At 35.1% G+C, this 14,156-nt stretch overlaps 1 protein-coding gene across 1 annotated transcript in view; it reads left to right on the top strand.

Moving 5' to 3' along the window:
• AstA-R1 (allatostatin A receptor 1) overlaps window positions 1-14,156 on the top strand; it is an 80,817-nt gene that overhangs the window by 26,552 nt on the left and 40,109 nt on the right. Inside the window, exon 2 of the mRNA XM_085198681.1 lies at window positions 4,883-4,931. The gene's annotated coding sequence lies outside the window, so the exon portion shown is untranslated. The remainder of the gene's footprint in view (window positions 1-4,882; window positions 4,932-14,156) is intronic.

The following is a 14,156-nucleotide window of genomic DNA, read 5'->3' as shown; positions in this document are numbered from 1 at the left end:
GGTCGTTATTACGCAGGGGCATACTCGTACGGTGGTTCGATTTCCATTCGGGGGAATTAAATTTTATTTTGCAGGCAAAGCAGGACAAAGTAAGTTTAGTTACGCTACTATTTGGCAGAAAGTTGGTGACGTCTTAATGTGGAACGGAGTGTGTGAACACTAGGTTCTCAGGCTCTCTCTGCCCTGCTATGTGTGGGAAACAACGCTTGAATGAAAAGTATGGAGAATATTCATAGAGACTGTCGAGGCGCAGTGACGTCTCACTGAAATATTTTCATTTCTTCTCTGTGGTAACAAAACAAAATAATCCTTACATTTGTTTTCTATAACTATATATTTAACGATCGACTCCACTATCTGAACTCCACTCTTTACTTTAGTTTTTAAACAAGATAGATAAAATACTTTCTTTTTTAATAAAATAGCTAAGAGAGTCTAAGCAAACTTTTAGTCGCATTTCCTTCCAAACTTATTTTAATAATTCGGATCTTTCTCAAAGTTTTTTAAAAGATGATACTTGTCATAACTTTGCAAAAATAATTTGCATGCTAAGGCTGTTTTAAACAAAGAGTTGTGGATTATTGAATTTATTTGATGTATACGGAAAGTTGAAAATACAGTCTCGTAACACTAGTTTCTCTGGTTCCCTCTACATGCTATATGCGTGTTTCAGCGTAAAGCTAAAAAATAAGTAACATAATTATAATTATATAAAAATTATATTCAATTCTCTATTAAAATAAAGATGTAACGAGTAAACATTGTGTAAAAGTATATTCAAAAGAAATCGTTTGTTGATATAATAACAACGTATTCAATTACGAGATAATATTATGTATTGATTCTTTGAGTCTTTCCAAATGAAACCTTAAAAACATTGCTTGCTATTATTATTTACGAGGTCGCTGTGGCACAGTGGGACTCAACATGCGATATTAGTGGGTTTGATTCACTTAAATCGTAATACCAATTTGGCGTTAAATAAATTGGGCAAGCGGAAATTGGTGATCTCAAGCTTTTTCTGAAATTCAGGTCCTCTCTTGAACTAGCGGCTTTAATACAACATTTTTCCCCCTTTTAAGGCTATTATTTTTTAGGATTTAACCGCAAATGTATAGATTTTAGACTCGGAAGTACAGAATTAATTTTGATTACTTTTACACTGTTAAAATACGCGTTTTAAACTAGTTTTTGTAATGATCGATCCCACAACCGTTCCCTCTGTTATGATGGAAAGGCGAAGTTGAAGCAAAAAAAAAAGCGAAACAAGCAGTTTCCATATTTAAAATTCATCCCAAAAAAGAAATGAAACTAGCTAGATTTAAATTAAGGAACATTCTGACACGATCTCATATGACCTAGTTAGGTCACGAACTATTCCTATTAAAGCTCGACCATATTCGTAATAGAATGCGATCATTTAATACGTACACTGGCTCCTACTCGCGGCTTTGCTTCCGTAACAATATACAAACAATTAAAAATTATTTATGTCACATGTGTAATACACAGTGTCATGGATTCGGTTTTAAATCTCACTGAAGAAAATGAAATATTTAAAACTTTAATTTCCTTGCTATGGTATTTCCACCAGAATACAACACGCAATGTCTCCAGAATTCAGCCGAAAGTGAGGAACGGAAATGTCTTAATGGGAACGGAGTGTCTTAACACTAGGTTTCCCTCTGCGTACCCTGCGATGTACAATACGGGGCATAGCGCTAACCTAAAAAAAGAGTACCTGCCCAAAATCGAAATCGAACTTACGACCTGCACCACGACGCTCACAATAAGGAAATCCCCAAAAAATAGAAACTATGAAAACTATTCTATTCAAATAGCAAAATTCACTATCCACGCTCTACATGAAATAAAACATAAGCTAATAGTAGAAGTTCCAATTTTCATACACCGAGTACTTAGTTTAGTAGATAGTCCGTAACAAAGTTGTACCTGCGAACCCTAAAAGCTGACATTTAAAGCTCAAACGCTAAATATGTTATGGGCAAACTTTATAAAACAGGAAAGCTGGTTAGTATACAGTTAGTGTAGTGGAATTAATAATAAAATTTACAAGGCTACCGTGATTGTGGGTTCGATTCTCATTCGGAGGAATCTTTTTTTCGTTTATTTAGTAACAATACCAACCTAGACGTTTAGTTACGCCTATCCGCTACGTTGGAAAAAGTAGAAAGAGGTTTTTTAGTTATTTTAACGCATTTTCCGCATCTAACGGAATAGACAGAGTGCTTCCGCTTCATTGATTTGTATAAATAGCATTGAGACCAGTTACTACTGGTGCGACTAGTCCCACAAGCGTGCGATTTTAAACACATTTTGTTTCCTCGCTTTGGCAATGTGGCAGAGCGCGGCGTTGAGTTCCGCCTTTAACACAATTCCTCCAGAATTTGGCGGAAAGGACGTCCTAAAACTAGGTTCCCAGGTTCCCTCTGCTTACCCTGTTTGTGTGGCATACAGCGTTAAGCAAAAAAGAAATGAGCAAATGAACAAATAAATATATTAAGTATTTCATTTTCTCCAATAGGTAGTTATCGAACCCACAACCTGTGGGTTTACAGTCGCACACTTGTGCTCCTGCACCACCGATGTTCTTCAAATTTCTTAAGATTTATTTTCATTACTCTGCACAACCAATTGAAAAGTTTATAGAGACGACGCTATCTAATAGAAGCTTAAATAGCCATGAAACTAATGAAGACTTATATTTTTTAGTTTTTTAATATCCTATCGATTTTTTTATTTTTAAACTTAGAAAAAGTTTAATTATTTTTTTATTTACCATCAACAATATCAACTTAAAAGAAAATCTTTTTTGTTTTTTTAGTTTTACGCTGTATCCCACACTTAGTTGAATAGGCAGAGGGAACTTGGGAACCTAGTGTTAAAATACTCCGTTCTTAAAACACATCCATTCCTCACTTTCCATCGAATTCAGTAGGCATTGCGTGTTGAGTGGCGGAACTAAACGCAGCGTTTTGCCTCGTTACCAGATCGATAAAACGAAAATATTCAATATTTTATTACCCCGAGTGGGAATCATATTCACAACCGTCGCGTTTCCCATCCTGCCTCTGTGCCGCGACGCTGCTCCAGACTTATAATGAATCGACTAGCAATACTGAATTTTAACAAAGTAAACATTCAGTAATTAGTTCACATAGTATTTTGGTAACATTCTCAGTAACGTCAGTATGATACACACACACAAGCCACGAACCAACGCCAAGAACTATTTGGGAAGGGATCGCTGGAGGAAGCTAAATATAATAAACTTTTGTTTAACTGTTCGACTCAGAATTAGCATTTAACTGCACTAAATGCATTGTGCGCTTCGTAAACAAATAACAACAGACTGCATACTGTAAAATATTTCTTTTTCTATCCTCTTTTTTGAGGATCCTAATGATCCTAAGATAATTATTAATATTTGGATAGGGATCATTTGACATCTTAAAATCCCTATCATTAATCTGCTTCCTCTTGGTGTTTGTTAAATTCGGTTGAGCAGGAAGGCAGACCCTGTGGCAGAACGTAGGAAGGTGGCAAACAGTGCCGTAGAACTTACGAAGGGTCTTAGCATAAGGTTCCCTGGTCCCCTCTATCCACCTTGCTATATGCGCCAAGCTAGAAACATTAATAAAATAACCGCCATTTCCACCATTCAAGAAACAGTGTTTCGATTCTGGCAGAAAGTGAGAAACGAAGTGATCTAACACTAAGCTACGAGTACCTCTGCTATAATATATTACCACACTGCAACGTGAAGGCCATTTGTTAAATTTTATTATTTCAAATGTTTCTCTAAAAGGATTTCTTAAACATTTCGCTAGTTAAGGATAACTTAGGAATAAAGGCATCCTCTAGAGAACGTATCTCCTTTACTTGTGGCGTAGCTTGCGGAAATCATCTTTAAAATGTTCTCTTTCACGTTCACAACATGTCTTTAAAATATAAAATACCCAGGATGCACCTTCTTTGATTGGTTTTGAAGATAAAATCTATTTTATAAATATAATATTGAAAAGGCTGTCGTGGTGCAATGGCGTAAACATGCGACTATAGACGTGGCGGTGGTGGGTTCGATATCGGCTCGTGGAATTAAATATTTAATATTTTCATCTTCTCACTCCGGTGATGAAGCAATGCGCTGCGTTGATTTGCGCAACTCAAATCACCCAATACCTCAAGAATTCGGAGGAAAGTGTGGAACGAAAGTGTCTTAATGGAGAACTGAGTGTCTTAACTCTAGGTTCTCTCTATCTATCCTAAAAAAACAAAACTGAGTGCGAAATGTTTGCCTTTACGTTGGTGTCTGATAATAATCAACTTCTATACTATACGAGAGTACTTCTTTGCTATACCAGACAGTTTTTCAGCGAGGTCGTCCAAACTAATTATGTCACGTAATTTCCTCTTTGAACCTACTTTGAACTGGAAAGAGGATTATTTTTCAATGTCTCCTCCTCGAGAGTCTTTTACAACTATTTATGATATTTCTTTCTCTACATTATGATTTCATTTTAGATAGTGTATGCAATCTGACTTAAGTTGTTTTAACACTTATAAAAAATCATATGTTATTAAAAGAAAATGATAATGTTTATTTTTATGATCGTCGAGGCCATCGTGGCGTGGTAGAGCAGCTTATAATTGTGAACGTTATGTTTAAGGATTCAATTCCCACTCGGGGGAATTTGTTATTTTCATTTCCTCCACTGGGTAACAAGACAAAGCGCAGCGTACAGCTCTTTGTACTCGGGTTTTTTAATTTATCTATAATTCAATTGATACTTATTTATATACTACACATATTTTAGTGAAACTTTTGGAAGTATTTAAGTTTTTAATTTAATTGTTACAGGAACTGATATGAAACCTACCTAGTTCTACTTCTGATTTTATAAAACCAAGTAAGTGATAACTAAGAGAAGCTTTAATAGTACGTTTATTTTCTATTTCCCTTTCATATTATCAGAATAGTAAAACTAGAGTGAAATTGAAACTAATAACTGTCTGTACATGGAAGACGAAAGAGAAAAACTAACAGAACCCAAAACAACGATTTTTTAAGTTTTTGTCTCTTTATCACAATTGGTTTAATTTGCGCTAATCTCAGAAAGTTGAAATACAGTTTTCATTATTGTATTTTGATAGTATTTCAATCGTAAAAAAGGGGAAGGGAGTATCTTAATGCTAGGTTCTCTCTGCCTACCCTGCTGTGGGTGGACACAGACGGAAATCGAACCTATATCTTACGAGTTTACACCCGCGCTATATGATTAAAATGACCACGCCAGTCCCAGCCACTCGTACACACACACTACCATACATAACTGGATATTTTCCTGCCTTTTCCAGAAACAACTCCAAGTACTTTACGATAGGTTCATTTAAATTTTCATTTTTATTTTGTTAAAAATATATATATACTTTTGCGCTTAGATATGTAATTTTGTAGAATTTTTTAAAAAAATAAAGGTTAAGTTGAGGCCTATCGTGGCGCAGGGGCATATGAGTGCGTCTGTAAGCGCGACAGATTTTTGGTTCGATTCCTATTTGAGGAAATTAAATATTCAATATTGTCATTTTCTTTGCTCTGGTAAAAATATAAAGTGCGGAGTCAACAAACGATACCTCCAGAAGACGGAAAGTACTAAGAGCTTAGTGCTTAAACACTAGGTTTCCTCTGCCTACCCTGCTATGTGCAGGATAGTGCGGGACAATGTGAAGTTAAAAAAAAGAAAGAAAAAAATTGTAAATAAACGTAACCGAAACAGGGTAAAAGTAATGAAATGTATACGTATAAATAATTCATACACTAGCACTAGATACGTAGGTATACCGAAACAGGAAAAATATCAATGTTGACACAGCCACTGTGAAACACCGTACAATGTTGAACACAAATCTAAAAGTTTTTATATTTGGCGATACAAAAGTTTGAAAAAGTTGAATTTACAATTTATTTCGGAATAAATTGGCTAGTTTGTAGGTTATGCTGGTGGTCTAGTGACTGGTTATGGTAAAACAGAGGTTGTAGGTTTGATTTCTTTATATGACATTTTACGTATTTTTATTTATTATTGTACATATTTTTTGAGCTTAATGGCGTGATGTCTTTTGCGTATTAAGGCAGAAAGCGGACTTTGGCGTTGGATATTGAGTGGCGGAATTCAACGTAAAATTCCTTTCCCTCGAGTGGAAATCGAATCCTCAACCGTCGCGTGTACATTACCACACTTACTGTACCTACCGCTAAGCCGCGACGGTCTCAATCTTTTAGACTTACAACTAAATTAGAGAAGCATTTAGATCTAAATTAGAACTTTAACTAAATTTCGTCTTGTCTTTACATCAGTAACGAAGTTACTAAGTTCATGATGCTGCCAGTCATGGCGTGGTCACACGCGTGCGACTGTAAACGCGACTGGATTCGATTCTCAGTCGGGGGAATTAATTATTGCTTAATAATATTTTCATATCTTCGCTCTGGCAACAAGGCCACTGAGCTCCGCTACTCAACACGGAATGCCCCATAAAATTCGGAGGAAAATGAAGAACGGAGTTTTAACATTCGGTTCCTTAGCCTACCCTGCTAAAACCGGAATACACAATACCGTGAAGCTAAAAAATATTAGTTCGAAGTTTATTCTTTTTTTTTACTCTTTTTGGACATGACATCTCCAATGATAATATTGAATAAAACAACATATTTATCGAATGAATTTGAATCTATGTCATTACGTCAAGTCAGGCACGTCCCAATACCGCAGCGAAGCCTTTTCCAATATAAGATTCGTATTTGATGCCGTCGCAGCCTGAACGACGAACATGTCTATCTGTATATACATATATATTATATGATTATATGCAATGATTTTGATTTCCAGTTATGATTCAACTAGATATTTTATTTTTAGATTTGATTTATCCGTTTCAAATTAGTGGGTTCAATTCTCACTGTGTGATTGATTATCAAAATGATATTTTTTTATTTTTCTATCTTTGGTAAGTAGACCACGCGGAACGTTAAGTTTCACTACTCAATAATTAATTGTTTCAATAAAATCGTTCCCAAATTTCCGCCGAATTTATGAAACCGTGCGTGTAGATTGGCGGTACTCAACGCTACCCTTGCATTGTTACAGAGCAAGGAAATGAAATGATAAATATTACTCCCCCGAGAAAAAATTGAACCCGCAATGACCGCCTTTAAATCGCACGCTTTTGCCCTTGCGTTACAACAGTCTTCTATCTCTATTGTTAAAATCAGATTATATCTCCCGCATACAGCAGGGTATGCAGGAACTTAGTGTTAAGACACTCCGCTTCCCTCACGGAGGCATCTCGAGACCAGAGCGAAGAAATGGAAATCAATATTTCATTTCCTCGAGTGGGAATCGAACCCACAACCAGTCGCGTTCACAGTCACACCTTGTGCCCCTGCGCCACAACTAGTTTCTTTTGTTTATGCTAAATTCTTCTAAAAAGATACAACCAGAGTTAAATTTAAACTATTCCACTATACCAGCAGTTAAAGCAAACGATCCATTTCAAGTATCATTAGCAAAAGTAATTTTAAAAGCTTTTAATTTTTATTAAAACACTACTACTATAAAAAAGTAATTAAGAGTAACTTTTAACATGAAACCCAAATTGTATTCGAATTCCACTTATTCGGATGAAATTGAAGTTTTTGTTTCAAATAGCTTGTATTTTTTTATTTTCATTTCAATTTTTTTGTCAAAACATTGTGTGTTAACTCTATTCTTATTTTAGCAATAGGTACCATGACAACTAAAAAAGACAACTTTACATTTTTTCCATATAGCAGGATATCGAACCTAATATTATAATACTCTGTCCCGAACGCACTGCCCTATATTCGAGACATTGCGCGATGACTGGCGGCACTTAACGCTGCGTTTTGTCTTTTTACCAGGGCGCGGATATGAAAACAGTTCATTTGTATGAACCTCGAATGGGAGTCGAACCCACAACCGTCGCGGTTATAATCAGAGACAACGATATGATTTTTAATATTTCAAAAGCAATGTGGCGTAAATTGCGAGAAAAAATCAGGTCACTGGATACGATATGCTAATATAGAAATTTGAATTTTAGAGGAAAAAAAACAGATTGAGCTTTCCTAAAATGTACGAATGGCTCTCAAACTTTCATTGGGACTTAGTTCATTTGTATTCAACGCCACTTGTGGGGTGGTGATATCTTGGTGTCTAATAAATTGAACATTAACTTCTGGGGCTTAATGAGAATGAGCTCATGGTAACAAAAAAGGACTTAAAAATCTTAGAAGGATACTTATTTAGATAACATAACTGGACATTTTCCTGTCATTTCCAGATATATGAAATTTTCCTGTCATTTCCAGACATTGAAACCACTCCTCTTGGAAATCGTCCAAGCGCTCTGTCTGACCACTAGGCCATACGTTTTCGTCAAGTTGTGTTGAAATTCTTATACACTCGTAAGTTATTTATATTGTTAGCATCTCCGTATCTCTACAGAGATTGTAGCGATGACTAATCAAGGATTACTGAGTCTTCCTTCTCCTCTTCCTGGTTGTCCATGTCCAAATATCTTAGAAAGCATGTTTTATAATAATAAAGATTATTTACTGAAACAAACATATAAAGATCAGTCGTGGTGCCGGAGGTGCTCTGGCTCTAGTGTGTGTTACAGTCTACTGTAACACACACTAGGTTCCCAGGTTCCCTCTGCCTACCCTGTTATATGATATATGGGATACACTTAAAATAAGTATATAAATATTATAAAGAATTATATTAAAACCGTGCAGACCGCACGGTGACGCACGGATGCCGAAACCTAACGCATTTATGAGTAAAACATATTTTTGTTCCATATTTTTGAATAGACTTTTTAAACGGGCAACCGGATCCGAATACAAATTAGTTGTGATTCTCATAATACGTTACAAAAGCGAACCTTAATTACGACTGTAGATTTAAAATGTAAAACATTTAGGATCCCAAATTAAGTCGCACAAACGCACGTGAGAATGCCGGTCGTCCACCAAAAATTGCTAGCTATGTGTTAATTAAATTGTCTGTATTTATTTTGGATTTCTAGTGTTAAGAGACTCCGACTTTTTCCAACTTTCCACCCAAATTTTCACATTGCGCTATGAATGGTGAAACTCTACGTCGCGCTTTGTTTTGTTAGTAAAGCGAGGGACTAAAAATAATTTACTCAAATGGGAATCGAGCTCATAACCATCGCATTTACAATCGAAGACCGTACTTTTTGGACGTTAAATGAATACGTACATATGTATATTCTTAAATAAGTATTCCCCAACTTCCTCTAAACAAAATGACATCTCTATACATTAAGTGGGCGATTTTCCTTTTATTTTTACAGCCTCCGGTAACCAATACCTCTCGAGGGTTCACTCAAAGATTCATCCAACTCCCACAACGCGGTCGTATCGGTTTACTTTATTGAAATAGCTTATTTAAGAGATATACACAGGTGTGTGTGTACGTTTGTGTATTTAGATTTTGTTCTTTTGTTAGCGGATTGTAATGTAATTGAATGTTTTGCGTTTTTCTTTTTGAGGTTTTTGTGATCTTTTTTGTGAAGAGGGTTGTAAGACCATCGTGGCGCAGTGGTACAGCATCTGACTAACTGTAAATACGACGGTTGTGAGTTCGATTCCCAATTGCGGGAGTGTTTACAATAATATTTTTTCCTTGGTAGACAACACGAGGCGTTGAATTTTCAAAAAGATCAAATTGAAACTATAATTACAATTTCTCGATTATAAATCTATGGCATCAACATTTTTTTTGTATTTACACTGTAACTCGCATTTGGTAGAGAAAACCGAGGAAACCTATAGTTAAAACAATCCGTTTCCTTCTGCGTAACGCCCGATTTTGGTGGCATTGTGTAATGATGGCGAAACTTAACGCCACTCTCTTCTTGTTACCTGAGCGAGCAATTTAAAATAATTAATTTTCTCGAGTGCCTCAATAATTGAACCGACAACCGTTGCGTATGCAGTTAGACACCGTGCCACTGCGGCACACTAGCTTTGCTAGGTATAATTAATTTAAATTCATATATTAATAAACACAGAAAGCCACATTTCGCGTCGCTTCAGTCGGATGAGACATGACAGCGTGAGCACGCATAATTGTTCACGCAATAAAACCATCTGTGTTTAAAGTGGTAACGTTTATTTTATACGTTTTATTAAGAAATATTGAGGCCGTTTGAGCACAGTGGATGACAGTTGAGGATCGTCATGATGGTTGTAGGTTCGATGCTGACTCGGGAGAAATAATTATTATAGTTTCCTCGCTTAAGTAACAGGACGAAGCGCCGCGCTTCGCTTCATTACCAGAGCAAGGAAATAAAAACAAACCTTAAAATATTTTTACTATAAATCAAAAATAAAATACACTCCTTGCAGCTGCAAGTGGCTACGTAACTTGAAATAATAAAGAAAAATCCGAAGAAAAATTTTAAAATATTCAACCACTATACAGAATTGTATGTAAATTTCAACTAACATATTCAAATTGAGTAAAAAAAAGTTTATGACAGATAGACGATGTTGGAAACTTTGTAATGGCTCTTTATAACCATTGGCGTCGTTATGACAAGATTTTAAATATTTGAGGTGCTGCTTTACCCTTTCTCTTACATACAGCAGATAGATAGAGAGAGAGTTTCCATTTCCCGAATTCGAGGCGTTGCGTGTTGATTAGTGGAACTAAACGCCGCGCTTGGTCCTGTCAGAGAAAAGTGAAAATGAAAATAATAAAAAGAGTTTAAAGCATTACTCAACAGGCAATCCCAGAACAAATGGTAATGTCCAGAACTCCATTGTCAAATCGATGAAAATATTTGTGGAAATAAAATATAACAATTATAAAGTTGTTATATTCTATTTATTAAATATTATAATATGTTTGTATGAATCAAACCAGTAATAGTGACCATTCTCGTATAATTATTTAACAGGCAACCAATATGTGAATTATTGTCGCGGTTTTCACCGAGCACGTACGCTTTGACATGTCACATAATTAACATGGCCTGCGGTGCCGGTGGGACCGCGTCTGCGTCGAGATTGTTTTAGGTTCGATTTCTGTTAGTGGAACTGATCTGTTTTCATTGCCTTGATTTGATAAAAAGACAAAGCGTGGTGTTGAGTTCCGCCAGTTATTACGAAATGTCTCAAAAATTAAGCAGTGCGTGGGAAATGATGTATTTAACATTGGGTTCCTTACTCTACTTTATATAGAATACAGTGTATAGTTAAAAAATAAAATAATAAAGTAACTAAAAGTGGATATAAGTTAAGTTAGAAAGAGAATTTCGTGACTTATTTATCCCTGCAAATGTAAAGTGCGGCATTCAGTTACGTTATACAATAGACAGTATTTTGATTTCGGGTGGATATTTTCACAGCCTATTTTGTAAGTTGCGTGAGATGCGGTAATATCACCTTTCTTCATACTTATAACTTGTGTTGCTATAAGAATTCCATCATTTTTGTAATAATAAACAAGAATTTCGACATTTACTAGAGAAAGTCCTCGCAAAAAAATATTTTATTTATTTAGGGGATGAAGAATTTAATTTAGTAATGTAATTTTCTTAGAAGAGGACGAAATTACAAATTAATTTGCGCTTATTTTACATGAAATATACTTTGTTAGACAAAATTGAGTCGTGGTTTCTTAAGACTATGTAAAATTAAAATGTCTTGTTTAGATTCAATTAGTGTTCTGCAAGCGACTTTGCTTTCCTGGACTATATAATAATTATGTACAGTGGAATAATAATATAAACATAAGTCGTCGTGGCTCAGAGATATAGCGCGGCGTTGAGTTCCGCCCATTAACAAGCAATGTGTCGAAAATTGAAAGAATAGTGGAGAAGGGAACGTCTTAATATGTCATTTTACTTCACGATCCTACTATATGTACCTAGTATACAGCGTGACGCTAAAAAATAACTTTAATAGTAAGTATTATCAAAAGCGAGATAATTTTCCAAAACTTTTTTTCACTCAATTTCCAAAAATATATAATCATACAAAAAAATTTATATCCGAATTTACCTCTTGAGAATAATAATAGAATTAATCAAAAAACAGCCTTTTCATTTGTTGCCATTTCATTTTGCTTTGTGTTCCATAAGTACTAATCAACATTTGATTGCATTATATTTATTATGAAGCTTTTTTTTTGAAAGAATAAACCTGTAATTATAAAAACAAATGTTTGCGTTAAATTCTGCCTCTCAACACGCAATGCCTCGATATTTATTTAGCGGTATACAGCATGAACCACACACTACCCTACCCTACTACTCTATGCCTACCGCAGTATGCGCGGTATACAACACGAAGTTAAATCCCTGTCAGGACGAGGATTTTTTTAAGGTAAAGTGGAAGAGGGAGTCTTTCATCGAATCTTTCTGTCCACCCTGCTGAATTAAAAAAAAAAGAAGGTAATATTACCAGTTTCTATCCAATAGAATAATATTTTAACTTAAAAAGACCACCTTGAAAGGAAAATAGCTTCTGCCGTTATAACGATACTGAGCTTTTCAAGTCCTTTGCATAGAAACGTTTAAGAAATAATTAAGCTCTCAGTTGTTATTGATAAATAAATTCAAAGTTGCCAGTTTCATAATTAAAATGTCTGAATTTGAGGAAGAGCTATCGTTTATTTTTTTCTATTTTTGTGTGCTTTTTAGGTGTTTCATGTTATTATTTTTTGTCCTTTAACCTTGAACTTATCTATAACGTTTTTCTGCTAATTTTACTCTGTCTCGCATGAGGTTAGGTACAGGTCATTACTGTAATTTTTTAAAAAATTGGGCAGAATGTAGCGAAATACAACGCCGCTTATTGTCTTGTGACCATTTCATTCGTTCGAGTGGGAATCGTACCCGCAACCGCCGAATTTTCAGTCGCACTTTTGTTCTATTCCGCCAGGACGACTTCAAAATAATTCAGTATTTTCAAATCCGTACTGTTTCACGTGCTTGAAAATTTGGCAGTTTGTAGGGAATGGAGTGTTTTAACACAAGATTCTCTCTGCCTATCTGCCTACAGTACAACAGTACTAAGTTAAAAACAAACAATATTTATTTCTTATTTATGGTATGATAACTTTAGAGTAGTAGAGAAATTATATAATATACAACATACGAAAAACTATATTTTATAATACTTTTGGTCATTTTAATATTAGCTGATGATGTTTGCAAATCACTTTCCTACACGCTCTAACTGTTGTAGTACAATGAAAAGGACGAACCATGTTGACGCCATCGCCAGTCGGCCGCGACACGTGCACGAAGCCTTATGAAACGTTACGTTATAGTAAAATTCATTTAATTGGAAAAATCTATTCTTATATTATTCTATTCTATCTTTTTTAATTTAATTTATGTACCTTGTAGGTTACGTGTGAAATTTATCAAAAAGTAAAACAACCTGGTTGGGCATAGTTTGGATTTTCATATCAAGTGTTCTGTAACGATTATTCTTTTATTTTTACTTATATAAGTTATGACATTTTTTATCAGTTTCACGCTGCACATAGTAGAGTAGAGAGAGGGAACCTAGTGTAAGACAGAGTGTCTCTGTGTCCGCTTTCTGTGGAATAAGGGGGCATTGTGTATTAAGTTGCGGAACTCAACGCCATGCTTTGCCCCGAGACCAGAACGAAGAAATGAAAATATATATTTAAATAAATATTTTATTTCCTGGAGTGGAGATTTAATCCACAACCAGTTGTGTTTACAGTCTTTTACTTGTGCCTGCGCCACGACTGGCTTGGGTACTTATTTCTTGTCAAATTTCGTGATTCCAGGTCAACGTGAAGTAAATAGATATTAATTACGTCGAAAACCTCAAAATATATAAATGATTGTACCTTTCGTATGTATTCACAAACGGATAAACATACACCCATCTGTCCTGTAGGGGAAACAGTGGTCTTATAAGGATTCCTATTTTTCCTTTTGAGATACGGCACCCTAGAAATTAGAGTTCATACTTTATTCGTAATATTATTTTAAAAACAAGATACTTAGACATCACTTAAAAACTAATTTTGAGA

The sequence above is a fragment of the Heliconius melpomene genome, chromosome 15 (assembly GCF_056956725.1).
Source record: "Heliconius melpomene rosina isolate 202511_hmr_F chromosome 15, ASM5695672v1, whole genome shotgun sequence".
Classification (NCBI taxonomy): Eukaryota; Metazoa; Arthropoda; class Insecta; order Lepidoptera; family Nymphalidae; genus Heliconius; species Heliconius melpomene.
The sequence above is the reverse complement of the archived record's forward strand: the minus strand, read 5'-3'. Positions and strand labels throughout refer to the sequence as shown.